The sequence below is a fragment of the Xiphophorus hellerii genome, chromosome 2, assembly GCF_003331165.1.
Source record: "Xiphophorus hellerii strain 12219 chromosome 2, Xiphophorus_hellerii-4.1, whole genome shotgun sequence".
NCBI classification, from domain to species: Eukaryota; Metazoa; Chordata; class Actinopteri; order Cyprinodontiformes; family Poeciliidae; genus Xiphophorus; species Xiphophorus hellerii.
In genome coordinates this window covers 27,976,161-27,999,329 of record NC_045673.1, presented here as the reverse complement: position 1 = coordinate 27,999,329, position 23,169 = coordinate 27,976,161, and the positions used below count along the sequence as shown (strand labels likewise).

The 23,169-nt window shown below is 46.8% G+C and overlaps 26 non-coding genes and 1 pseudogene across 26 annotated transcripts; all 27 read right to left on the bottom strand.

Annotated features, from left to right (window-relative positions):
• Positions 1–947: 947 nt before the first annotated feature.
• On the bottom strand, positions 948–1,066 carry LOC116712949 (5S ribosomal RNA). The gene has a single exon (XR_004337734.1). It is a non-coding gene; the product is annotated as a 5S ribosomal RNA (ribosomal RNA).
• Positions 1,067–2,332: 1,266 nt separating this feature from the next.
• On the bottom strand, positions 2,333–2,451 carry LOC116712112 (5S ribosomal RNA). Its single transcript, XR_004337436.1, has one exon. It is a non-coding gene; the product is annotated as a 5S ribosomal RNA (ribosomal RNA).
• Positions 2,452–3,022: 571 nt separating this feature from the next.
• Positions 3,023–3,141, bottom strand: LOC116712760 (5S ribosomal RNA). Its single transcript, XR_004337662.1, has one exon. It is a non-coding gene; the product is annotated as a 5S ribosomal RNA (ribosomal RNA).
• Positions 3,142–9,582: 6,441 nt separating this feature from the next.
• On the bottom strand, positions 9,583–9,701 carry LOC116712106 (5S ribosomal RNA). Its single transcript, XR_004337435.1, has one exon. It is a non-coding gene; the product is annotated as a 5S ribosomal RNA (ribosomal RNA).
• Positions 9,702–10,272: 571 nt separating this feature from the next.
• Positions 10,273–10,391, bottom strand: LOC116712869 (5S ribosomal RNA). Its single transcript, XR_004337707.1, has one exon. It is a non-coding gene; the product is annotated as a 5S ribosomal RNA (ribosomal RNA).
• A 221-nt stretch (positions 10,392–10,612) lies between these two features.
• Positions 10,613–10,731, bottom strand: LOC116712101 (5S ribosomal RNA). The gene has a single exon (XR_004337434.1). It is a non-coding gene; the product is annotated as a 5S ribosomal RNA (ribosomal RNA).
• A 386-nt stretch (positions 10,732–11,117) lies between these two features.
• On the bottom strand, positions 11,118–11,236 carry LOC116712099 (5S ribosomal RNA). Its single transcript, XR_004337433.1, has one exon. It is a non-coding gene; the product is annotated as a 5S ribosomal RNA (ribosomal RNA).
• A 573-nt stretch (positions 11,237–11,809) lies between these two features.
• On the bottom strand, positions 11,810–11,928 carry LOC116712691 (5S ribosomal RNA). The gene has a single exon (XR_004337624.1). It is a non-coding gene; the product is annotated as a 5S ribosomal RNA (ribosomal RNA).
• Positions 11,929–12,453: 525 nt separating this feature from the next.
• Positions 12,454–12,572, bottom strand: LOC116712097 (5S ribosomal RNA). The gene has a single exon (XR_004337432.1). It is a non-coding gene; the product is annotated as a 5S ribosomal RNA (ribosomal RNA).
• Positions 12,573–12,958: 386 nt separating this feature from the next.
• LOC116712091 (5S ribosomal RNA) lies at positions 12,959–13,077 on the bottom strand. The gene has a single exon (XR_004337430.1). It is a non-coding gene; the product is annotated as a 5S ribosomal RNA (ribosomal RNA).
• Positions 13,078–13,463: 386 nt separating this feature from the next.
• LOC116712090 (5S ribosomal RNA) lies at positions 13,464–13,582 on the bottom strand. Its single transcript, XR_004337429.1, has one exon. It is a non-coding gene; the product is annotated as a 5S ribosomal RNA (ribosomal RNA).
• Positions 13,583–14,153: 571 nt separating this feature from the next.
• Positions 14,154–14,272, bottom strand: LOC116712860 (5S ribosomal RNA). The gene has a single exon (XR_004337704.1). It is a non-coding gene; the product is annotated as a 5S ribosomal RNA (ribosomal RNA).
• Positions 14,273–14,493: 221 nt separating this feature from the next.
• On the bottom strand, positions 14,494–14,612 carry LOC116712088 (5S ribosomal RNA). The gene has a single exon (XR_004337428.1). It is a non-coding gene; the product is annotated as a 5S ribosomal RNA (ribosomal RNA).
• Positions 14,613–14,998: 386 nt separating this feature from the next.
• Positions 14,999–15,117, bottom strand: LOC116712086 (5S ribosomal RNA). The gene has a single exon (XR_004337427.1). It is a non-coding gene; the product is annotated as a 5S ribosomal RNA (ribosomal RNA).
• A 571-nt stretch (positions 15,118–15,688) lies between these two features.
• LOC116712683 (5S ribosomal RNA) lies at positions 15,689–15,807 on the bottom strand. The gene has a single exon (XR_004337623.1). It is a non-coding gene; the product is annotated as a 5S ribosomal RNA (ribosomal RNA).
• Positions 15,808–16,332: 525 nt separating this feature from the next.
• On the bottom strand, positions 16,333–16,451 carry LOC116712084 (5S ribosomal RNA). The gene has a single exon (XR_004337426.1). It is a non-coding gene; the product is annotated as a 5S ribosomal RNA (ribosomal RNA).
• Positions 16,452–16,837: 386 nt separating this feature from the next.
• On the bottom strand, positions 16,838–16,956 carry LOC116712083 (5S ribosomal RNA). Its single transcript, XR_004337425.1, has one exon. It is a non-coding gene; the product is annotated as a 5S ribosomal RNA (ribosomal RNA).
• A 571-nt stretch (positions 16,957–17,527) lies between these two features.
• Positions 17,528–17,646, bottom strand: LOC116713042 (5S ribosomal RNA). Its single transcript, XR_004337779.1, has one exon. It is a non-coding gene; the product is annotated as a 5S ribosomal RNA (ribosomal RNA).
• Positions 17,647–17,867: 221 nt separating this feature from the next.
• Positions 17,868–17,986, bottom strand: LOC116712082 (5S ribosomal RNA). The gene has a single exon (XR_004337424.1). It is a non-coding gene; the product is annotated as a 5S ribosomal RNA (ribosomal RNA).
• A 386-nt stretch (positions 17,987–18,372) lies between these two features.
• LOC116713087 (uncharacterized) lies at positions 18,373–18,481 on the bottom strand (annotated as a pseudogene).
• Positions 18,482–19,052: 571 nt separating this feature from the next.
• LOC116712676 (5S ribosomal RNA) lies at positions 19,053–19,171 on the bottom strand. Its single transcript, XR_004337615.1, has one exon. It is a non-coding gene; the product is annotated as a 5S ribosomal RNA (ribosomal RNA).
• A 525-nt stretch (positions 19,172–19,696) lies between these two features.
• Positions 19,697–19,815, bottom strand: LOC116712081 (5S ribosomal RNA). Its single transcript, XR_004337423.1, has one exon. It is a non-coding gene; the product is annotated as a 5S ribosomal RNA (ribosomal RNA).
• Positions 19,816–20,201: 386 nt separating this feature from the next.
• Positions 20,202–20,320, bottom strand: LOC116712077 (5S ribosomal RNA). The gene has a single exon (XR_004337422.1). It is a non-coding gene; the product is annotated as a 5S ribosomal RNA (ribosomal RNA).
• Positions 20,321–21,054: 734 nt separating this feature from the next.
• Positions 21,055–21,173, bottom strand: LOC116712671 (5S ribosomal RNA). The gene has a single exon (XR_004337612.1). It is a non-coding gene; the product is annotated as a 5S ribosomal RNA (ribosomal RNA).
• A 525-nt stretch (positions 21,174–21,698) lies between these two features.
• LOC116712076 (5S ribosomal RNA) lies at positions 21,699–21,817 on the bottom strand. The gene has a single exon (XR_004337420.1). It is a non-coding gene; the product is annotated as a 5S ribosomal RNA (ribosomal RNA).
• A 386-nt stretch (positions 21,818–22,203) lies between these two features.
• On the bottom strand, positions 22,204–22,322 carry LOC116712073 (5S ribosomal RNA). The gene has a single exon (XR_004337417.1). It is a non-coding gene; the product is annotated as a 5S ribosomal RNA (ribosomal RNA).
• A 386-nt stretch (positions 22,323–22,708) lies between these two features.
• LOC116712072 (5S ribosomal RNA) lies at positions 22,709–22,827 on the bottom strand. The gene has a single exon (XR_004337415.1). It is a non-coding gene; the product is annotated as a 5S ribosomal RNA (ribosomal RNA).
• Between the last annotated feature and the right edge of the window lie 342 nt (positions 22,828–23,169).

Sequence of the window (23,169 nt, the reverse complement as noted above, 5' to 3'; positions counted from 1 at the left end):
TCGCGTGCTTCTCCGTAGGGTTAGTCATGCTTCTATGTAGGGTTAAGCCTGCTTCTTTGTGGGGGTAAAACATTGAGGGACACTTAGTTGTGTCCCTCAATGTGAAATATTTTAAAGGCAGCAGCACCAAAAGGCTTACAGCACCTGGTATTCCCAGGCGGTCTCCCGTGCTTCTCCGTAGGGTTAGTCGTGCTTCGTCGTCGGGTTAAGCGTGCTTCTTTGTGGGGGCAAAACGTTGAGGGACACTTTGTTGTGTCCCTCAATGTGAAATATTTTAAAGGCAGCAGCACCAAAAGGCTTACAGCACCTGGTATTCCCAGGCGGTCTCCCGTGCTTCTCCGTAGGGTTAGTCGTGCTTCTTCGTAGGGTTAAGCGTGCTTCTTTGTGGGGGCAAAACGTTGAGGGACACTTTGTTGTGTCCCTCAATGTGAAATATTTTAAAGGCAGCAGCACCAAAAGGCTTACAGCACCTGGTATTCCCAGGCCGTCTCCCGTGCTTCTCCGTAGGGTTAGTCGTGCTTCTTCGTAGGGTTAAGCGTGCTTCTTTGTGGGGGTAAAACATTGAGGGACACTTAGTTGTGTCCCTCAATGTGAAATATTTTAAAGGCAGCAGCACCAAAAGGCTTACAGCACCTGGTATTCCCAGGCGGTCTCCCGTGATTCTCCGTAGGGTTAGTCGTGCTTCTCCGTAGGGTTAAGCATGCTTCTTTGTGGGGGTAAAACATTGAGGGACACTTAGTTGTGTCCCTCAATGTGAAATATTTTAAAGGCAGCAGCACCAAAAGGCTTACAGCACCTGGTATTCCCAGGCGGTCTCGCGTGCTTCTCCGTAGGGTTAGTCATGCTTCTATGTAGGGTTAAGCGTGCTTCTTTGTGGGGGTAAAACATTGAGGGACACTTAGTTGTGTCCCTCAATGTGAAATATTTTAAAGACAGCAGCACTAAAAGGCTTACAGCACCTAGTATTCCCAGGCGGTCTCCCATCCAAGTACTAACCAGGCCCGACCCTGGTTAGCTTCCGAGATCAGACGAGATCGGGCGTTCACAAGGTAGTGTGGCCGTAAGCCACAATGTGCTAACAGGAACAGCTTTTCGTAAAGCAGCAAAGCCAGTTGCCACTTTGTTTCTTTTTGCTTTGATTACACCTCTGTAGGGTTAGCCGTACTTCTCCGTAGAGTTAGCCGTGCTTCTCCGTAGGGTTAAGCATGCTTCTTTGTGGGGGTAAAACATTGAGGGACACTTAGTTGTGTCCCTCAATGTGAAATATTTTAAAGACAGCAGCTCCAAAAGGCTTACAGCACCTGGTGTTCCCAGGCGGTCTCCCGTGCTTCTCCGTAGGTTTAGTCGTGCTTCTCCGTAGGGTTAGTCGTGCTTCTCCGTAGGGTTAAGCATGCTTCTTTGTGGGGGCAAAACATTGAGGGACACTTAGTTGTGTCCCTCAATGTGAAATATTTTAAAGACAGCAGCACCAAAAGGCTTACAGCACCTGGTATTCCCAGGCGGTCTCGCGTGCTTCTCCGTAGGGTTAGTCATGCTTCCATGTAGGGTTAAGCGTGCTTCTTTGTGGGGGTAAAACATTGAGGGACACTTAGTTGTGTCCCTCAATGTGAAATATTTTAAAGACAGCAGCACCAAAAGGCTTACAGCACCTGGTGTTCCCAGGCGGTCTCCCGTGCTTCTCCGTAGGTTTAGTCGTGCTTCTCCGTAGGGTTAGTCGTGCTTCTCCGTAGGGTTAAGCATGCTTCTTTGTGGGGGTAAAACATTGAGGGACACTTAGTTGTGTCCCTCAATGTGAAATATTTTAAAGGCAGCAGCACCAAAAGGCTTACAGCACCTGGTATTCCCAGGCGGTCTCGCGTGCTTCTCCGTAGGGTTAGTCATGCTTCTATGTAGGGTTAAGCGTGCTTCTTTGTGGGGGCAAAACATTGAGGGACACTTAGTTGTTTCCCTCAATGTGAAATATTTTAAAGACAGCAGCACCAAAAGGCTTACAGCACCTGGTGTTCCCAGGCGGTCTCCCGTGCTTCTCCGTAGGTTTAGTCGTGCTTCTCCGTAGGGTTAGTCGTGCTTCTCCGTAGGGTTAAGCATGCTTCTTTGTGGGGGTAAAACATTGAGGGACACTTAGTTGTGTCCCTCAATGTGAAATATTTTAAAGGCAGCAGCACCAAAAGGCTTACAGCACCTGGTATTCCCAGGCGGTCTCGCGTGCTTCTCCGTAGGGTTAGTCATGCTTCTATGTAGGGTTAAGCCTGCTTCTTTGTGGGGTAAAACATTGAGGGACACTTAGTTGTGTCCCTCAATGTGAAATATTTTAAAGGCAGCAGCACCAAAAGGCTTACAGCACCTGGTATTCCCAGGCGGTCTCCCATCCAAGTACTAACCAGGCCCGACCCTGCTTAGCTTCCGAGATCAGACGAGATCGGGCGTTCTCAAGGTAGTGTGGCCGTAAGCCACAATGTGCTAACAGGAACAGCTTTTCATAAGGCAGCAAAGCCAGTTGACACTTTGTTTCTTTTTGCTTTGATTACACCTCTGTAGGGTTAGCCGTACTTCTCCGTAGAGTTAGCCGTGCTTCTCCGTAGAGGTAACCGTGCTTCTCCGTAGGGTTAAGCATGCTTCTTTGTGGGGGTAAAACATTGAGGGACACTTAGTTGTGTCCCTCAATGTGAAATATTTTAAAGGCAGCAGCACCAAAAGGCTTACAGCCCCTGGTATTCCCAGGCGGTCTCCCGTGCTTCTCCGTAGGGTTAGTCGTGCTTCTCCGTAGGGTTAAGCATGCTTCTTTGTGGGGGCAAAACATTGAGGGACACTTAGTTGTGTCAATCAATGTGAAATATTTTAAAGATAGCAGTACCAAAAGGCTTACAGCACCTGGTATTCCCAGGCGGTCTCGCGTGCTTCTCCGTAGGGTTAGTCATGCTTCTATGTAGGGTTAAGCGTGCTTCTTTGTGGGGGCAAAACATTGAGGGACACTTAGTTGTTTCCCTCAATGTGAAATATTTTAAAGACAGCAGCACCAAAAGGCTTACAGCACCTGGTATTCCCAGGCGGTCTCCCATCCAAGTACTAACCAGGCCCAACCCTGCTTAGCTTCCGAGATCAGACAAGATCGGGCGTTCTCAAGGTAGTGTGGCCGTAAGCCACAATGTGCTAACAGGAACAGCTTTTCGTAAAGCAGCAAAGCCAGTTGCCACTTTGTTTCTTTTTGCTTTGTTTACACCTCTGTAGGGTTAGCCGTACTTCTCCGTAGAGTTAGCCGTTCTTCTCCGTAGGGTTAAGCATGCTTCTTTGTGGGGGTAAAACATTGAGGGACACTTAGTTGTGTCCCTCAATGTGAAATATTTTAAAGGCAGCAGCACCAAAAGGCTTACAGCACCTGGTATTCCCAGGCGGTCTCGCGTGCTTCTCCGTAGGGTTAGTCATGCTTCTATGTAGGGTTAAGCGTGCTTCTTTGTGGGGGCAAAACATTGAGGGACACTTAGTTGTTTCCCTCAATGTGAAATATTTTAAAGACAGCAGCACCAAAAGGCTTACAGCACCTGGTATTCCCAGGCGGTCTCCCATCCAAGTACTAACCAGGCCCGACCCTGCTTAGCTTCCGAGATCAGACGAGATCGGGCGTTCTTTTTTTTTTTTTTTTGTCCTTTTGTTTATGAAAAAATTCAAAAGTAAAAAAAAATTTTTTTTACAATTATTTACAGTGAACAAAATGAATAACAAAAATTTTAAATTACTAAAAAATAAAACAGATTTCAATCATTAATGTGAAAAAAAAAGAAATCAATAGAATTAAATTAATGCAAAATAAAATTTGAATTAAAATATAATTGTTTACGACAAAACAAAGTAAAAAAAAACATATGCACAAATCTCATTTTTAAACAAAACATACGCAAATAAAATAAAAGAATACAATCATTAATTGTAATATACTAAACAACAAAAGTTCAAAAAGACCATCCTTGAAAATAAACACATTTTTTAAGAGGCCCAAACATATTTTCACAAAGTCCCTTGCTGATGCTATTTACTGTTTTAAGATGATTTTGCAATAGTCCTGAAAAAAGCTTCCAACGGTCCACTTTCTTGTTATCATAGAGTTGAAGATTTCTGGAAATGTAGATGGTGTGCCTGGCCAGGGAAAGAATGATGTTACAGAGATTAAATTGTGTCTTTGTTAGATGTCCGAGAGAAGATGCGATTCCAAAAAGTCTGATTGAGTCCCAGTTGTTGTCGTCCGATGTAGAGATGTTGTTGATGATTTGATGGATCTTGTTCCAGAAGAGGGTGCAGCCGGGACAGTGGAGGAACAGGTGCTCTAAAGTCTCGGGGTCTGAAAGACAAACTGTACAGTCTCTGCCATACTTCTCCTTGTTTATCTGGTGCAGGATGACGCCCGTAAAAATTCTTCTGTGCCTTAACAGAAAATCGGTGTTGTTGGCTTGTTGATGACTAAATTTGAGCTGTGTGTTTGACCAAATGTTGTAAACCGGTATACTGGGAAATATTTTTGCCCATTGCTTATGAGCTGTGGGTTCTTTGCTAATGTGTGAAACTAATAAACGGTACCATTTTTTTGTTGTCACTAAACTGATGTTTGTTTTCTTATCACCAATTGATAGAAGGAAAGTCGGGACGTCATCCTGCATCTCCTGATGTCGTCTTCTCCTGCCAATGATCGAGGAGCAGTGGAAAGGCAAAGCGGCCTGGATCTTTTTAGCATGTTTAACTAAGATATGTTTTTTATAAGGCGTTCTAGATAATCTGAAAAGGTTGAGTATTTTATTGATATCCACTGATCCCCGATCATTCAGAACCTGCCCAAAGGTGTGAATACCGGCTCTCCTCCAGGACGGGAGACTTAGCATCCTGCCCTCACAGACCACCTCAGGGTTGTTGAAAATCGGCAGCGAGAGACAAGACCTGTACTTGACATGCGTGATGAGTTGAAACCTAATTTTATTCCAGGCTTCAAGACATTCTGTGAATAAGTCGTTAGACTGTATTAGTGTTGGATCAGAAATTGAACATAGATTATAAATGTTTTTTGTACCAAATGAGTTGAGACCGGATAGAAAATAGTCATGCCAAATGTGCTTGATAGGAGAAGTTAAGAACCTGGTGATAAGTTTTATTCGTATTGCTTGTTTTTTTGATTGAATGTCAACTAATTTGAGTCCTCCTTCTTTAGGCGGAGCAATCATTGTTTTATGGCTGACTAAATTGCTTCTGCTTTTCCAGATGAACAAAGAGATTTGACTGTTAAATCTGTTGAGTACTTGTTTTGGGAGATCATAAACACTGAGTGGATAAATGATTTTAGAGATGATTAAACTGTTTATTATAAATACTTTCCCTTTGATGGTTAATTTCCTTTGATTCCAGAGATTGAGCTGTTTTTGTATTTTGTTTATGATGTTTTTCCAGGTCTCGTCTCTCGCCGCTCTCCACTGCTTACCAAGGTACACGCCCAGGACCTTGACTGTGTCCTCCACCTCCCTGAACTTCCACCTTCCCGATGTCCGAGCCGCCCCACCACAATACATTATCTCAGATTTGGTTGTATTAATTTTTGCTCCTGAAGCTGAACCGTACGTTTGTAGATGTTTCATAACCAATTCTAAACTGTTTTCATCTTTGACTGTTATTGAAGTGTCGTCTGCAAACTGAAATATTTTACTGTCATTGCCCTGTGGTGATTTTATTCCTTGAATATTTTTGTCCTGTCTAATCAGGATGGCGAGGGGCTCAGCCACCAGGCTGTAGAGCAGGGAGGACAGAGGACACCCCTGTCTGACTGACCTATGTAAACGGAAATAATCTGTGAAATGACCATTGCATTTGACCTTACTTTCTGCTTTTGAATATAATAACTGTAACTTGCTGATAAATGATTGACCAAATCCAAATTTATTTAAAACTGCCCATAAGAAGTTATGTTCCACCCTATCAAAAGCTTTACTAAAATCTATATTTAGAAATATGCCTTGTGAACTGACCATGGACTGGATAGTATGATTTATTGATAACACTGTATCTGAAATGTTTCTTTGAGGAATACCGTAAGCTTGCGATGAACTGATTAAAGTGCCTATTACTGATTTTAACCTGTTTGCTAGTATTTTGGAATATATTTTGTAATCTGTATTTAATAAACTAATGGGTCTGTAGTTTTCCAAGTTATTCCTGTCACCCTTGTTTTTGTAAAGAATGGTTATGACTCCTTGGGCGAAGGTCCTGGGCGTGCACCCTGTTTGCTCCATGACAGAAAAAACCCGCAATAGTATTTTACTTATTGGATCTTTGAACTGTTTATAAAATTCAGAAGTAATGCCATCATGTCCAGGACTTTTATTATTATTCAATGAGTTGATAACGTGTTTAATTTCTTCCTCTGTCAATGGAGCATCACAACAGAGACTGTCTTCCCGAGAGAGTGAGGAATCGATCACACCGACAACCTGATTTATTTTATTGGTAGAAATGTTTTCACTTGTAAAAAGATGTGAATAAAAGTCTGAACCGTTTCTAAAATACTTGTTATGTCTGACACCTTTTCTCCCTTCTCATTTAGCAATTCATTTATTGTTGCGTTAGCTTGTTTGCGTTTCTCTTGAGCCAGAAAGAAAGCTGTAGATTTTTCTCCTTCTGTTAAATATTTTGCTTTGCTGCGAATAATGGCTCCTTTACATTTATTTATTTCTATTTGCTCTAGTTGTTTTTTTATTATCAAATAATCTGTTATGTCTCTGCTTTGGTCATTTTCTAAATGATCTAATTCACTATTTAACTTTCTTCTTAAAATGCATTCATTATGGAGTTCTCTCCGTTTTTTCTGTCTGCTATATTTTATGGAAAGGTTTTTGACTCTTTGTTTGGCCTGATCCCACCACTCTAGCAGGTTGTCAGTGTGATCCATTTCCCCACTCAGGGTCTGCAGCAGGATGCCAATCTCACCTCTGTAAGCCTCATCCTGAAGAAGAGCAGCATTCAGACACCAGAGACCCCCATTTCTGATGCCTCTTCCCATCTCAACCTGCAGGAAGGAATGGTCACTCCAGACGTTGTCCCGGATGAGACAGGATGACACCTCGGGGACAAGAGAAGACGAGATCAGGCACAAGTCGAGTCGTGATTGTTTCAGTTTTCCTAAAATGACCTGTTTTCTGGTAAATTGTTTTTTACCTGGGTGAAAAAGTCTCCAAATATCTATCAAACTATTTTGTGTAATAATGTCAAAAAGTGTGTTCCTGCTATAATCCTCAGAAAATGTGCAGTTATTTGAAACGTCAGATTTTGTTAGTGTTATGTTAAAGTCTCCTATTATGATACAATTTGTAACTATCCATTGTCTTAAACCAATAAAGAACTTTTTCCTGTGTGTATCTATGTTTGGTGCATGAATATTAATTAACCTACATGATTTATTATTGTAAAAGAAATCTATTATGATAAGTTTACCCTGCTTATCTTTATGAATTAAATGACAATTGTTAAACAGACCCTCCCTCATAAAAATGGCAACCCCACCCGCTTGAGTACTTGATGTAGATGAAAACATTTTCCCTTTCCATTTATGTGACATCTCTTTTTCTTTTGAAATATCCCACTTTGTTTCTTGTAGACAGAGTATATCGAAATGCGATTGAAAAATGACTGCGTTCACCTTTTCTTCCCTGTTGAGCCCACGGGCATTAAGCGAGAGAAGGAGCATTAGTGTTAAGTGGAAAAAAGTTGCCATAGTCATTTTTTTACTTTTCTTTTGGGTTTTGTTGCTAGGCTTGCCAGTCTTTTCCTAGTTTGTATTATTTTTGTAAGATCAAGATCAGGATCCGACTCTACATAGTCCACTATTTTGAGCGTCCGCGGCAAAGCGCTCAGCGGGGTCTGAAAAGACGGCAGATGGGTCGGCGATAGAAGCTGCGAGTTTCCTTCGGCTACAGGGGGAAGAGGCGCAGCGACTTCTTCCCGCTCCTCTTCGACTGTGTTTTTACCGTTTTTGGATACTTCGCCCATAGCCAGCGCACCGGACACCTCTGCGTCCGGCGCTCTGGCCACAGACCACTCAGCACTTGGCATGCACTCGCTCAGCTCTTCCTCACCTCCCTCCACCTGCTCATTCTCTTCCACTTCCCCCTCCATTTCGCTTTCCTCTCCGCTCTGCGTATCAGCTTCCTTGAAGTCCGCTGTCAGACCCTGGTCTTGATCATCAGATTCACTTAAGTTGCAAATGCATTTATCTATTTGATTTTGGCAGATTTGACATTTCTTTTCCTGTGTTTTTTCCGAGCATTCTCTCACATAATGCCCCTGGACTCCGCAGAAATGACAGCAAAAATCAGGACAGTCCCTGACAATGTGGCCCGGTTGTAAACATATCCTGCAAACTTTAACCTGTCTATCATGAATAACTCTGAAATATTCTGGACCAAGAGCTGTGTTAAATCTGGCAGAATAAGGCAGAGACTGTACAGTTTCAGTAAATTTGACTTTTACAAACCGTGTTCCATCGGCAATCTTCGTTCCCGGCCACACCCGACGCTTGATTTCTGACACTGCTTTAACTCCCCAAGTATGTAACTTGCTTAAAATCTCCTCGTCTGTGATGTAAGCTGGTAACGTTAAGAAGGAGACCACCAGTTCATCATTTATAAGTTCTTTGGCGTGTATTGTAGATGATCCCATCTTGAATCCGTCCAAAAGTCTCTTTTTTGCTTTTTCATTGCTTAATGTGATTTCAAATTTCTTGTCCGATAATACTCGACATGCTAATAAACCTCCACACAGAAAGCGTATGTTTTTCATCAGGTCTAGCACTGAAATCTTTTCGTCTCCCACAACTTCAATCTGGACCGTGTTTTCTTTTTCAAATACTCCAGTCATTTTCACTTGTTCGAAGCTTGTTTCCGTGTTCCTTTCCAAATTGTCCAAAACCGAGGGATCCGTCCGCTTGTTCTTTGACAACTCCATTACAAAAAGGAGAAAACCCCTCCCCAACAGTAGAAAACTGTGGGGAGGTAATTCTACAAAATAAAAAAAAACACCAAAAAAGGTTCCAAAATCCAAAAAAGAACGAAAAAACAGAGCTGCAAAAAAAATGTTACCCCTACCGCTGTGCAAACAAACAGCTGACTAACGCAGAGTGGGCGTGACCAAGGTAGTGTGGCCGTAAGCCACAAAGTACTGCCAGCTACAGCTTTTCGTAAAGCAGCACATCCAGTTGGCACTTTGTTTCTTTTTGCTTTGATTACACCTCTGTAGGGTTAGCCGTGCTTCTCCGTAGGGTTAAGCGTGCTTCTTCGTCGGGTTAAGCGTGCTTCTTTGTGGGGGCAAAACGTTGAGGGACACTTTGTTGTGTCCCTCAATGTGAAATATTTTAAAGGCAGCAGCACCAAAAGGCTTACAGCACCTGGTATTCCCAGGCGGTCTCCCGTGCTTCTCCGTAGAGTTAGCCGTGCTTCTCCGTAGGGTTAGTCGTGCTTCTTCGTAGGGTTAAGCGTGCTTCTTTGTGGGGGCAAAACGTTGAGGGACACTTTGTTGTGTCCCTCAATGTGAAATATTTTAAAGGCAGCAGCACCAAAAGGCTTACAGCACCTGGTATTCCCAGGCGGTCTCCCATCCAAGTACTAACCAGGCCCGACCCTGCTTAGCTTCCGAGATCAGACGAGATCGGGCGTTCTCAAGGTAGTGTGGCCGTAAGCCACAAAGTACTGCCAGCTACAGCTTTTCGTAAAGCAGCACATCCAGTTAGCACTTTGTTTCTTTTTGCTTTGATTACACCACTGTAGGGTTAGCCGTGCTTCTCCGTAGGGTTAGTCGTGCTTCTTCGTCGGGTTAAGCGTGCTTCTTTGTGGGGGCAAAACGTTGAGGGACACTTTGTTGTGTCCCTCAATGTGAAATATTTTAAAGGCAGCAGCACCAAAAGGCTTACAGCACCTGGTATTCCCAGGCGTTCTCCCGTGTTTCTCCGTAGGGTTAGTCGTGCTTCTTCGTAGGGTTAAGCGTGCTTCTTTGTGGGGGCAAAACGTTGAGGGACACTTTGTTGTGTCCCTCAATGTGAAATATTTTAAAGGCAGCAGCACCAAAAGGCTTACAGCACCTGGTATTCCCAGGCGGTCTCCCGTGCTTCTCCGTAGAGTTAGCCGTGCTTCTCCGTAGGGTTAGTCGTGCTTCTCCATAGGGTTAAGCGTGCTTCTTTGTGGGGGCAAAACATTGAGGGACACTTAGTTGTGTCCCTCAATGTGAAATATTTTAAAGATAGCAGTACCAAAAGGCTTACAGCACCTGGTATTCCCAGGCGGTCTCCCATCCAAGTACTAACCAGGCCCGACCCTGCTTAGCTTCCAAGATCAGACGAGATCGGGCGTTCTCAAGGTAGTGTGGCTGTAAGCCACAAAGTACTGCCAGCTACAGCTTTTCGTAAAGCAGCACATCCAGTTGGCACTGTTTCTTTTTGCTTTGATTACACCTCTGTAGGGTTAGCCGTGCTTCTCCGTAGGGTTAAGCGTGCTTCTTCGTCGGGTTAAGCGTGCTTCTTTGTGGGGGCAAAACGTTGAGGGACACTTAGTTGTGTCCCTCAATGTGAAATATTTTAAAGATAGCAGTACCAAAAGGCTTACAGCACCTGGTATTCCCAGGCGGTCTCCCATCCAAGTACTAACCAGGCCCGACCCTGCTTAGCTTCCGAGATCAGACGAGATCGGGCGTTCTCAAGGTAGTGTGGCCGTAAGCCACAATGTGCTAACAGGAACAGCTTTTCGTAAAGCAGCAAAGCCAGTTGCCACTTTGTTTCTTTTTGCTTTGATTACACCTCTGTAGGGTTAGCCGTACTTCTCCGTAGAGTTAGCCGTGCTTCTCCATAGGGTTAAGCATGCTTCTTTGTGGGGGTAAAACATTGAGGGACACTTAGTTGTGTCCCTCAATGTGAAATATTTTAAAGGCAGCAGCACCAAAAGGCTTACAGCACCTGGTATTCCCAGGCGGTCTCCCGTGCTTCTCCGTAGGGTTAGTCTTGCTTCTTCGTAGGGTTAAGCGTGCTTCTTTGTGGGGGCAAAACGTTGAGGGACACTTTGTTGTGTCCCTCAATGTGAAATATTTTAAAGGCAGCAGCACCAAAAGGCTTACAGCACCTGGTATTCCCAGGCGGTCTCCCATCCAAGTACTAACCAGGCCCGACCCTGCTTAGCTTCCGAGATCAGACGAGATCGGGCGTTCTCAAGGTAGTGTGGCCGTAAGCCACAAAGTACTGCCAGCTACAGCTTTTCGTAAAGCAGCACATCCAGTTAGCACTTTGTTTCTTTTTGCTTTGATTACACACCTCTGTAGGGTTAGCCGTGCTTCTCCGTAGGGTTAGTCGTGCTTCTTCGTCGGGTTAAGCGTGCTTCTTTGTGGGGGCAAAACGTTGAGGGACACTTTGTTGTGTCCCTCAATGTGAAATATTTTAAAGGCAGCAGCACCAAAAGGCTTACAGCACCTGGTATTCCCAGGCGTTCTCCCGTGTTTCTCCGTAGGGTTAGTCGTGCTTCTTCGTAGGGTTAAGCGTGCTTCTTTGTGGGGGCAAAACGTTGAGGGACACTTTGTTGTGTCCCTCAATGTGAAATATTTTAAAGGCAGCAGCACCAAAAGGCTTACAGCACCTGGTATTCCCAGGCGGTCTCCCGTGCTTCTCCGTAGAGTTAGCCGTGCTTCTCCGTAGGGTTAGTCGTGCTTCTCCATAGGGTTAAGCGTGCTTCTTTGTGGGGGCAAAACATTGAGGGACACTTAGTTGTGTCCCTCAATGTGAAATATTTTAAAGATAGCAGTACCAAAAGGCTTACAGCACCTGGTATTCCCAGGCGGTCTCCCATCCAAGTACTAACCAGGCCCGACCCTGCTTAGCTTCCAAGATCAGACGAGATCGGGTGTTCTCAAGGTAGTGTGGCTGTAAGCCACAAAGTACTGCCAGCTACAGCTTTTCGTAAAGCAGCACATCCAGTTGGCACTGTTTCTTTTTGCTTTGATTACACCTCTGTAGGGTTAGCCGTGCTTCTCCGTAGGGTTAAGCATGCTTCTTTGTGGGGGTAAAACATTGAGGGACACTTAGTTGTGTCCCTCAATGTGAAATATTTTAAAGGCAGCAGCACCAAAAGGCTTACAGCACCTGGTATTCCCAGGCGGTCTCCCGTGCTTCTCCGTAGGGTTAGTCGTGCTTCTTCGTCGGGTTAAGCGTGCTTCTTTGTGGGGGCAAAACGTTGAGGGACACTTTGTTGTGTCCCTCAATGTGAAATATTTTAAAGGCAGCAGCACCAAAAGGCTTACAGCACCTGGTATTCCCAGGCGGTCTCCCGTGCTTCTCCGTAGGGTTAGTCGTGCTTCTTCGTAGGGTTAAGCGTGCTTCTTTGTGGGGGCAAAACGTTGAGGGACACTTTGTTGTGTCCCTCAATGTGAAATATTTTAAAGGCAGCAGCACCAAAAGGCTTACAGCACCTGGTATTCCCAGGCGGTCTCCCATCCAAGTACTAACCAGGCCCGACCCTGCTTAGCTTCCGAGATCAGACGAGATCGGGCGTTCTCAAGGTAGTGTGGCCGTAAGCCACAAAGTACTGCCAGCTACAGCTTTTCGTAAAGCAGCACATCCAGTTGGCACTTTGTTTCTTTTTGCTTTGATTACACCTCTGTAGGGTTAGCCGTGCTTCTCCGTAGGGTTAGTCGTGCTTCTTCGTCGGGTTAAGCGTGCTTCTTTGTGGGGGCAAAACGTTGAGGGACACTTTGTTGTGTCCCTCAATGTGAAATATTTTAAAGGCAGCAGCACCAAAAGGCTTACAGCACCTGGTATTCCCAGGCGGTCTCCCGTGCTTCTCCGTAGGGTTAGTCGTGCTTCTTCGTAGGGTTAAGCGTGCTTCTTTGTGGGGGCAAAACGTTGAGGGACACTTTGTTGTGTCCCTCAATGTGAAATATTTTAAAGGCAGCAGCACCAAAAGGCTTACAGCACCTGGTATTCCCAGGCGGTCTCCCATCCAAGTACTAACCAGGCCCGACCCTGCTTAGCTTCCGAGATCAGACGAGATCGGGCGTTCTCAAGGTAGTGTGGCCGTAAGCCACAAAGTACTGCCAGCTACAGCTTTTCGTAAAGCAGCACATCCAGTTGGCACTTTGTTTCTTTTTGCTTTGATTACACCTCTGTAGGGTTAGCCGTGCTTCTCCGTAGGGTTAGTCGTGCTTCTTCGTCGGGTTAAGCGTGCTTCTTTGTGGGGGCAAAACGTTGAGGGACACTTTGTTGTGTCCCTCAATGTGAAATATTTTAAAGGCAGCAGCACCAAAAGGCTTACAGCACCTGGTATTCCCAGGCGTTCTCCCGTGCTTCTCCGTAGGGTTAGTCGTGCTTCTTCGTAGGGTTAAGCGTGCTTCTTTGTGGGGGCAAAACGTTGAGGGACACTTTGTTGTGTCCCTCAATGTGAAATATTTTAAAGGCAGCAGCACCAAAAGGCTTACAGCACCTGGTATTCCCAGGCGGTCTCCCATCCAAGTACTAACCAGGCCCGACCCTGCTTAGCTTCCGAGATCAGACGAGATCGGGCGTTCTCAAGGTAGTGTGGCCGTAAGCCACAAAGTACTGCCAGCTACAGCTTTTCGTAAAGCAGCACATCCAGTTAGCACTTTGTTTCTTTTTGCTTTGATTACACCACTGTAGGGTTAGCCGTGCTTCTCCGTAGGGTTAGTCGTGCTTCTTCGTCGGGTTAAGCGTGCTTCTTTGTGGGGGCAAAACGTTGAGGGACACTTTGTTGTGTCCCTCAATGTGAAATATTTTAAAGGCAGCAGCACCAAAAGGCTTACAGCACCTGGTATTCCCAGGCGTTCTCCCGTGTTTCTCCGTAGGGTTAGTCGTGCTTCTTCGTAGGGTTAAGCGTGCTTCTTTGTGGGGGCAAAACGTTGAGGGACACTTTGTTGTGTCCCTCAATGTGAAATATTTTAAAGGCAGCAGCACCAAAAGGCTTACAGCACCTGGTATTCCCAGGCGGTCTCCCGTGCTTCTCCGTAGAGTTAGCCGTGCTTCTCCGTAGGGTTAGTCGTGCTTCTCCATAGGGTTAAGCGTGCTTCTTTGTGGGGGCAAAACATTGAGGGACACTTAGTTGTGTCCCTCAATGTGAAATATTTTAAAGATAGCAGTACCAAAAGGCTTACAGCACCTGGTATTCCCAGGCGGTCTCCCATCCAAGTACTAACCAGGCCCGACCCTGCTTAGCTTCCAAGATCAGACGAGATCGGGCGTTCTCAAGGTAGTGTGGCTGTAAGCCACAAAGTACTGCCAGCTACAGCTTTTCGTAAAGCAGCACATCCAGTTGGCACTGTTTCTTTTTGCTTTGATTACACCTCTGTAGGGTTAGCCGTGCTTCTCCGTAGGGTTAAGCGTGCTTCTTCGTCGGGTTAAGCGTGCTTCTTTGTGGGGGCAAAACGTTGAGGGACACTTAGTTGTGTCCCTCAATGTGAAATATTTTAAAGATAGCAGTACCAAAAGGCTTACAGCACCTGGTATTCCCAGGCGGTCTCCCATCCAAGTACTAACCAGGCCCGACCCTGCTTAGCTTCCGAGATCAGACGAGATCGGGCGTTCTCAAGGTAGTGTGGCCGTAAGCCACAATGTGCTAACAGGAACAGCTTTTCGTAAAGCAGCAAAGCCAGTTGCCACTTTGTTTCTTTTTGCTTTGATTACACCTCTGTAGGGTTAGCCGTACTTCTCCGTAGAGTTAGCCGTGCTTCTCCATAGGGTTAAGCATGCTTCTTTGTGGGGGTAAAACATTGAGGGACACTTAGTTGTGTCCCTCAATGTGAAATATTTTAAAGGCAGCAGCACCAAAAGGCTTACAGCACCTGGTATTCCCAGGCGGTCTCCCGTGCTTCTCCGTAGGGTTAGTCTTGCTTCTTCGTAGGGTTAAGCGTGCTTCTTTGTGGGGGCAAAACGTTGAGGGACACTTTGTTGTGTCCCTCAATGTGAAATATTTTAAAGGCAGCAGCACCAAAAGGCTTACAGCACCTGGTATTCCCAGGCGGTCTCCCATCCAAGTACTAACCAGGCCCGACCCTGCTTAGCTTCCGAGATCAGACGAGATCGGGCGTTCTCAAGGTAGTGTGGCCGTAAGCCACAAAGTACTGCCAGCTACAGCTTTTCGTAAAGCAGCACATCCAGTTAGCACTTTGTTTCTTTTTGCTTTGATTACACCTCTGTAGGGTTAGCCGTGCTTCTCCGTAGGGTTAGTCGTGCTTCTTCGTCGGGTTAAGCGTGCTTCTTTGTGGGGGCAAAACGTTGAGGGACACTTTGTTGTGTCCCTCAATGTGAAATATTTTAAAGGCAGCAGCACCAAAAGGCTTACAGCACCTGGTATTCCCAGGCGTTCTCCCGTGTTTCTCCGTAGGGTTAGTCGTGCTTCTTCGTAGGGTTAAGCGTGCTTCTTTGTGGGGGCAAAACGTTGAGGGACACTTTGTTGTGTCCCTCAATGTGAAATATTTTAAAGGCAGCAGCACCAAAAGGCTTACAGCACCTGGTATTCCCAGGCGGTCTCCCGTGCTTCTCCGTAGAGTTAGCCGTGCTTCTCCGTAGGGTTAGTCGTGCTTCTCCATAGGGTTAAGCGTGCTTCTTTGTGGGGGCAAAACATTGAGGGACACTTAGTTGTGTCCCTCAATGTGAAATATTTTAAAGATAGCAGTACCAAAAGGCTTACAGCACCTGGTATTCCCAGGCGGTCTCCCATCCAAGTACTAACCAGGCCCGACCCTGCTTAGCTTCCAAGATCAGACGAGATCGGGTGTTCTCAAGGTAGTGTGGCTGTAAGCCACAAAGTACTGCCAGCTACAGCTTTTCGTAAAGCAGCACATCCAGTTGGCACTGTTTCTTTTTGCTTTGATTACACCTCTGTAGGGTTAGCCGTGCTTCTCCGTAGGGTTAAGCATGCTTCTTTGTGGGGGTAAAACATTGAGGGACACTTAGTTGTGTCCCTCAATGTGAAATATTTTAAAGGCAGCAGCACCAAAAGGCTTACAGCACCTGGTATTCCCAGGCGGTCTCCCGTGCTTCTCCGTAGGGTTAGTCGTGCTTCTTCGTCGGGTTAAGCGTGCTTCTTTGTGGGGGCAAAACGTTGAGGGACACTTTGTTGTGTCCCTCAATGTGAAATATTTTAAAGGCAGCAGCACCAAAAGGCTTACAGCACCTGGTATTCCCAGGCGGTCTCCCGTGCTTCTCCGTAGGGTTAGTCGTGCTTCTTCGTAGGGTTAAGCGTGCTTCTTTGTGGGGGCAAAACGTTGAGGGACACTTTGTTGTGTCCCTCAATGTGAAATATTTTAAAGGCAGCAGCACCAAAAGGCTTACAGCACCTGGTATTCCCAGGCGGTCTCCCATCCAAGTACTAACCAGGCCCGACCCTGCTTAGCTTCCGAGATCAGACGAGATCGGGCGTTCTCAAGGTAGTGTGGCCGTAAGCCACAAAGTACTGCCAGCTACAGCTTTTCGTAAAGCAGCACATCCAGTTGGCACTTTGTTTCTTTTTGCTTTGATTACACCTCTGTAGGGTTAGCCGTGCTTCTCCGTAGGGTTAGTCGTGCTTCTTCGTCGGGTTAAGCGTGCTTCTTTGTGGGGGCAAAACGTTGAGGGACACTTTGTTGTGTCCCTCAATGTGAAATATTTTAAAGGCAGCAGCACCAAAAGGCTTACAGCACCTGGTATTCCCAGGCGGTCTCCCGTGCTTCTCCGTAGGGTTAGTCGTGCTTCTTCGTAGGGTTAAGCGTGCTTCTTTGTGGGGGCAAAACGTTGAGGGACACTTTGTTGTGTCCCTCAATGTGAAATATTTTAAAGGCAGCAGCACCAAAAGGCTTACAGCACCTGGTATTCCCAGGCGGTCTCCCATCCAAGTACTAACCAGGCCCGACCCTGCTTAGCTTCCGAGATCAGACGAGATCGGGCGTTCTCAAGGTAGTGTGGCCGTAAGCCACAAAGTACTGCCAGCTACAGCTTTTCGTAAAGCAGCACATCCAGTTAGCACTTTGTTTCTTTTTGCTTTGATTACACCACTGTAGGGTTAGCCGTGCTTCTCCGTAGGGTTAGTCGTGCTTCTTCGTCGGGTTAAGCGTGCTTCTTTGTGGGGGCAAAACGTTGAGGGACACTTTGTTGTGTCCCTCAATGTGAAATATTTTAAAGGCAGCAGCACCAAAAGGCTTACAGCACCTGGTATTCCCAGGCGTTCTCCCGTGTTTCTCCGTAGGGTTAGTCGTGCTTCTTCGTAGGGTTAAGCGTGCTTCTTTGTGGGGGCAAAACGTTGAGGGACACTTTGTTGTGTCCCTCAATGTGAAATATTTTAAAGGCAGCAGCACCAAAAGGCTTACAGCACCTGGTATTCCCAGGCGGTCTCCCGTGCTTCTCCGTAGAGTTAGCCGTGCTTCTCCGTAGGGTTAGTCGTGCTTCTCCATAGGGTTAAGCGTGCTTCTTTGTGGGGGCAAAACATTGAGGGACACTTAGTTGTGTCCCTCAATGTGAAATATTTTAAAGATAGCAGTACCAAAAGTCTTACAGCACCTGGTATTCCCAGGCGGTCTCCCATCCAAGTACTAACCAGGCCCGACCCTGCTTAGCTTCCAAGATCAGACGAGATCGGGCGTTCTCAAGGTAGTGTGGCTGTAAGCCACAAAGTACTGCCAGCTACAGCTTTTCGTAAAGCAGCACATCCAGTTGGCACTGTTTCTTTTTGCTTTGATTACACCTCTGTAGGGTTAGCCGTGCTTCTCCGTAGGGTTAAGCGTGCTTCTTCGTCGGGTTAAGCGTGCTTCTTTGTGGGGGCAAAACGTTGAGGGACACTTAGTTGTGTCCCTCAATGTGAAATATTTTAAAGATAGCAGTACCAAAAGGCTTACAGCACCTGGTATTCCCAGGCGGTCTCCCATCCAAGTACTAACCAGGCCCGACCCTGCTTAGCTTCCGAGATCAGACGAGATCGGGCGTTCTCAAGGTAGTGTGGCCGTAAGCCACAATGTGCTAACAGGAACAGCTTTTCGTAAAGCAGCAAAGCCAGTTGCCACTTTGTTTCTTTTTGCTTTGATTACACCTCTGTAGGGTTAGCCGTACTTCTCCGTAGAGTTAGCCGTGCTTCTCCATAGGGTTAAGCATGCTTCTTTGTGGGGGTAAAACATTGAGGGACACTTAGTTGTGTCCCTCAATGTGAAATATTTTAAAGGCAGCAGCACCAAAAGGCTTACAGCACCTGGTATTCCCAGGCGGTCTCCCGTGCTTCTCCGTAGGGTTAGTCTTGCTTCTTCGTAGGGTTAAGCGTGCTTCTTTGTGGGGGCAAAACGTTGAGGGACACTTTGTTGTGTCCCTCAATGTGAAATATTTTAAAGGCAGCAGCACCAAAAGGCTTACAGCACCTGGTATTCCCAGGCGGTCTCCCATCCAAGTACTAACCAGGCCCGACCCTGCTTAGCTTCCGAGATCAGACGTTCTCAAGGTAGTGTGGCCGTAAGCCACAAAGTACTGCCAGCTACAGCTTTTCGTAAAGCAGCACATCCAGTTAGCACTTTGTTTCTTTTTGCTTTGATTACACCTCTGTAGGGTTAGCCGTGCTTCTCCGTAGGGTTAGTCGTGCTTCTTCGTCGGGTTAAGCGTGCTTCTTTGTGGGGGCAAAACGTTGAGGGACACTTTGTTGTGTCCCTCAATGTGAAATATTTTAAAGGCAGCAGCACCAAAAGGCTTACAGCACCTGGTATTCCCAGGCGTTCTCCCGTGTTTCTCCGTAGGGTTAGTCGTGCTTCTTCGTAGGGTTAAGCGTGCTTCTTTGTGGGGGCAAAACGTTGAGGGACACTTTGTTGTGTCCCTCAATGTGAAATATTTTAAAGGCAGCAGCACCAAAAGGCTTACAGCACCTGGTATTCCCAGGCGGTCTCCCGTGCTTCTCCGTAGAGTTAGCCGTGCTTCTCCGTAGGGTTAGTCGTGCTTCTCCATAGGGTTAAGCGTGCTTCTTTGTGGGGGCAAAACATTGAGGGACACTTAGTTGTGTCCCTCAATGTGAAATATTTTAAAGATAGCAGTACCAAAAGGCTTACAGCACCTGGTATTCCCAGGCGGTCTCCCATCCAAGTACTAACCAGGCCCGACCCTGCTTAGCTTCCAAGATCAGACGAGATCGGGTGTTCTCAAGGTAGTGTGGCTGTAAGCCACAAAGTACTGCCAGCTACAGCTTTTCGTAAAGCAGCACATCCAGTTGGCACTGTTTCTTTTTGCTTTGATTACACCTCTGTAGGGTTAGCCGTGCTTCTCCGTAGGGTTAAGCATGCTTCTTTGTGGGGGTAAAACATTGAGGGACACTTAGTTGTGTCCCTCAATGTGAAATATTTTAAAGGCAGCAGCACCAAAAGGCTTACAGCACCTGGTATTCCCAGGCGGTCTCCCGTGCTTCTCCGTAGGGTTAGTCGTGCTTCTTCGTCGGGTTAAGCGTGCTTCTTTGTGGGGGCAAAACGTTGAGGGACACTTTGTTGTGTCCCTCAATGTGAAATATTTTAAAGGCAGCAGCACCAAAAGGCTTACAGCACCTGGTATTCCCAGGCGGTCTCCCGTGCTTCTCCGTAGGGTTAGTCGTGCTTCTTCGTAGGGTTAAGCGTGCTTCTTTGTGGGGGCAAAACGTTGAGGGACACTTTGTTGTGTCCCTCAATGTGAAATATTTTAAAGGCAGCAGCACCAAAAGGCTTACAGCACCTGGTATTCCCAGGCGGTCTCCCATCCAAGTACTAACCAGGCCCGACCCTGCTTAGCTTCCGAGATCAGACGAGATCGGGCGTTCTCAAGGTAGTGTGGCCGTAAGCCACAAAGTACTGCCAGCTACAGCTTTTCGTAAAGCAGCACATCCAGTTGGCACTTTGTTTCTTTTTGCTTTGATTACACCTCTGTAGGGTTAGCCGTGCTTCTCCGTAGGGTTAGTCGTGCTTCTTCGTCGGGTTAAGCGTGCTTCTTTGTGGGGGCAAAACGTTGAGGGACACTTTGTTGTGTCCCTCAATGTGAAATATTTTAAAGGCAGCAGCACCAAAAGGCTTACAGCACCTGGTATTCCCAGGCGGTCTCCCGTGCTTCTCCGTAGGGTTAGTCGTGCTTCTTCGTAGGGTTAAGCGTGCTTCTTTGTGGGGGCAAAACGTTGAGGGACACTTTGTTGTGTCCCTCAATGTGAAATATTTTAAAGGCAGCAGCACCAAAAGGCTTACAGCACCTGGTATTCCCAGGCGGTCTCCCATCCAAGTACTAACCAGGCCCGACCCTGCTTAGCTTCCGAGATCAGACGAGATCGGGCGTTCTCAAGGTAGTGTGGCCGTAAGCCACAAAGTACTGCCAGCTACAGCTTTTCGTAAAGCAGCACATCCAGTTGGCACTTTGTTTCTTTTTGCTTTGATTACACCTCTGTAGGGTTAGCCGTGCTTCTCCGTAGGGTTAGTCGTGCTTCTTCGTCGGGTTAAGCGTGCTTCTTTGTGGGGGCAAAACGTTGAGGGACACTTTGTTGTGTCCCTCAATGTGAAATATTTTAAAGGCAGCAGCACCAAAAGGCTTACAGCACCTGGTATTCCCAGGCGTTCTCCCGTGCTTCTCCGTAGGGTTAGTCGTGCTTCTTCGTAGGGTTAAGCGTGCTTCTTTGTGGGGGCAAAACGTTGAGGGACACTTTGTTGTGTCCCTCAATGTGAAATATTTTAAAGGCAGCAGCACCAAAAGGCTTACAGCACCTGGTATTCCCAGGCGTTCTCCCGTGTTTCTCCGTAGGGTTAGTCGTGCTTCTTCGTAGGGTTAAGCGTGCTTCTTTGTGGGGGCAAAACGTTGAGGGACACTTTGTTGTGTCCCTCAATGTGAAATATTTTAAAGGCAGCAGCACCAAAAGGCTTACAGCACCTGGTATTCCCAGGCGGTCTCCCGTGCTTCTCCGTAGAGTTAGCCGTGCTTCTCCGTAGGGTTAGTCGTGCTTCTCCATAGGGTTAAGCGTGCTTCTTTGTGGGGGCAAAACATTGAGGGACACTTAGTTGTGTCCCTCAATGTGAAATATTTTAAAGATAGCAGTACCAAAAGGCTTACAGCACCTGGTATTCCCAGGCGGTCTCCCATCCAAGTACTAACCAGGCCCGACCCTGCTTAGCTTCCAAGATCAGACGAGATCGGGTGTTCTCAAGGTAGTGTGGCTGTAAGCCACAAAGTACTGCCAGCTACAGCTTTTCGTAAAGCAGCACATCCAGTTGGCACTGTTTCTTTTTGCTTTGATTACACCTCTGTAGGGTTAGCCGTGCTTCTCCGTAGGGTTAAGCATGCTTCTTTGTGGGGGTAAAACATTGAGGGACACTTAGTTGTGTCCCTCAATGTGAAATATTTTAAAGGCAGCAGCACCAAAAGGCTTACAGCACCTGGTATTCCCAGGCGGTCTCCCGTGCTTCTCCGTAGGGTTAGTCGTGCTTCTTCGTCGGGTTAAGCGTGCTTCTTTGTGGGGGCAAAACGTTGAGGGACACTTTGTTGTGTCCCTCAATGTGAAATATTTTAAAGGCAGCAGCACCAAAAGGCTTACAGCACCTGGTATTCCCAGGCGGTCTCCCGTGCTTCTCCGTAGGGTTAGTCGTGCTTCTTCGTAGGGTTAAGCGTGCTTCTTTGTGGGGGCAAAACGTTGAGGGACACTTTGTTGTGTCCCTCAATGTGAAATATTTTAAAGGCAGCAGCACCAAAAGGCTTACAGCACCTGGTATTCCCAGGCGGTCTCCCATCCAAGTACTAACCAGGCCCGACCCTGCTTAGCTTCCGAGATCAGACGAGATCGGGCGTTCTCAAGGTAGTGTGGCCGTAAGCCACAAAGTACTGCCAGCTACAGCTTTTCGTAAAGCAGCACATCCAGTTGGCACTTTGTTTCTTTTTGCTTTGATTACACCTCTGTAGGGTTAGCCGTGCTTCTCCGTAGGGTTAGTCGTGCTTCTTCGTCGGGTTAAGCGTGCTTCTTTGTGGGGGCAAAACGTTGAGGGACACTTTGTTGTGTCCCTCAATGTGAAATATTTTAAAGGCAGCAGCACCAAAAGGCTTACAGCACCTGGTATTCCCAGGCGGTCTCCCGTGCTTCTCCGTAGGGTTAGTCGTGCTTCTTCGTAGGGTTAAGCGTGCTTCTTTGTGGGGGCAAAACGTTGAGGGACACTTTGTTGTGTCCCTCAATGTGAAATATTTTAAAGGCAGCAGCACCAAAAGGCTTACAGCACCTGGTATTCCCAGGCGGTCTCCCATCCAAGTACTAACCAGGCCCGACCCTGCTTAGCTTCCGAGATCAGACGAGATCGGGCGTTCTCAAGGTAGTGTGGCCGTAAGCCACAAAGTACTGCCAGCTACAGCTTTTCGTAAAGCAGCACATCCAGTTGGCACTTTGTTTCTTTTTGCTTTGATTACACCTCTGTAGGGTTAGCCGTGCTTCTCCGTAGGGTTAGTCGTGCTTCTTCGTCGGGTTAAGCGTGCTTCTTTGTGGGGGCAAAACGTTGAGGGACACTTTGTTGTGTCCCTCAATGTGAAATATTTTAAAGGCAGCAGCACCAAAAGGCTTACAGCACCTGGTATTCCCAGGCGTTCTCCCGTGCTTCTCCGTAGGGTTAGTCGTGCTTCTTCGTAGGGTTAAGCGTGCTTCTTTGTGGGGGCAAAACGTTGAGGGACACTTTGTTGTGTCCCTCAATGTGAAATATTTTAAAGGCAGCAGCACCAAAAGGCTTACAGCACCTGGTATTCCCAGGCGGTCTCCCATCCAAGTACTAACCAGGCCCGACCCTGCTTAGCTTCCGAGATCAGACGAGATCGGGCGTTCTCAAGGTAGTGTGGCCGTAAGCCACAAAGTACTGCCAGCTACAGCTTTTCGTAAAGCAGCACATCCAGTTAGCACTTTGTTTCTTTTTGCTTTGATTACACCACTGTAGGGTTAGCCGTGCTTCTCCGTAGGGTTAGTCGTGCTTCTTCGTCGGGTTAAGCGTGCTTCTTTGTGGGGGCAAAACGTTGAGGGACACTTTGTTGTGTCCCTCAATGTGAAATATTTTAAAGGCAGCAGCACCAAAAGGCTTACAGCACCTGGTATTCCCAGGCGTTCTCCCGTGTTTCTCCGTAGGGTTAGTCGTGCTTCTTCGTAGGGTTAAGCGTGCTTCTTTGTGGGGGCAAAACGTTGAGGGACACTTTGT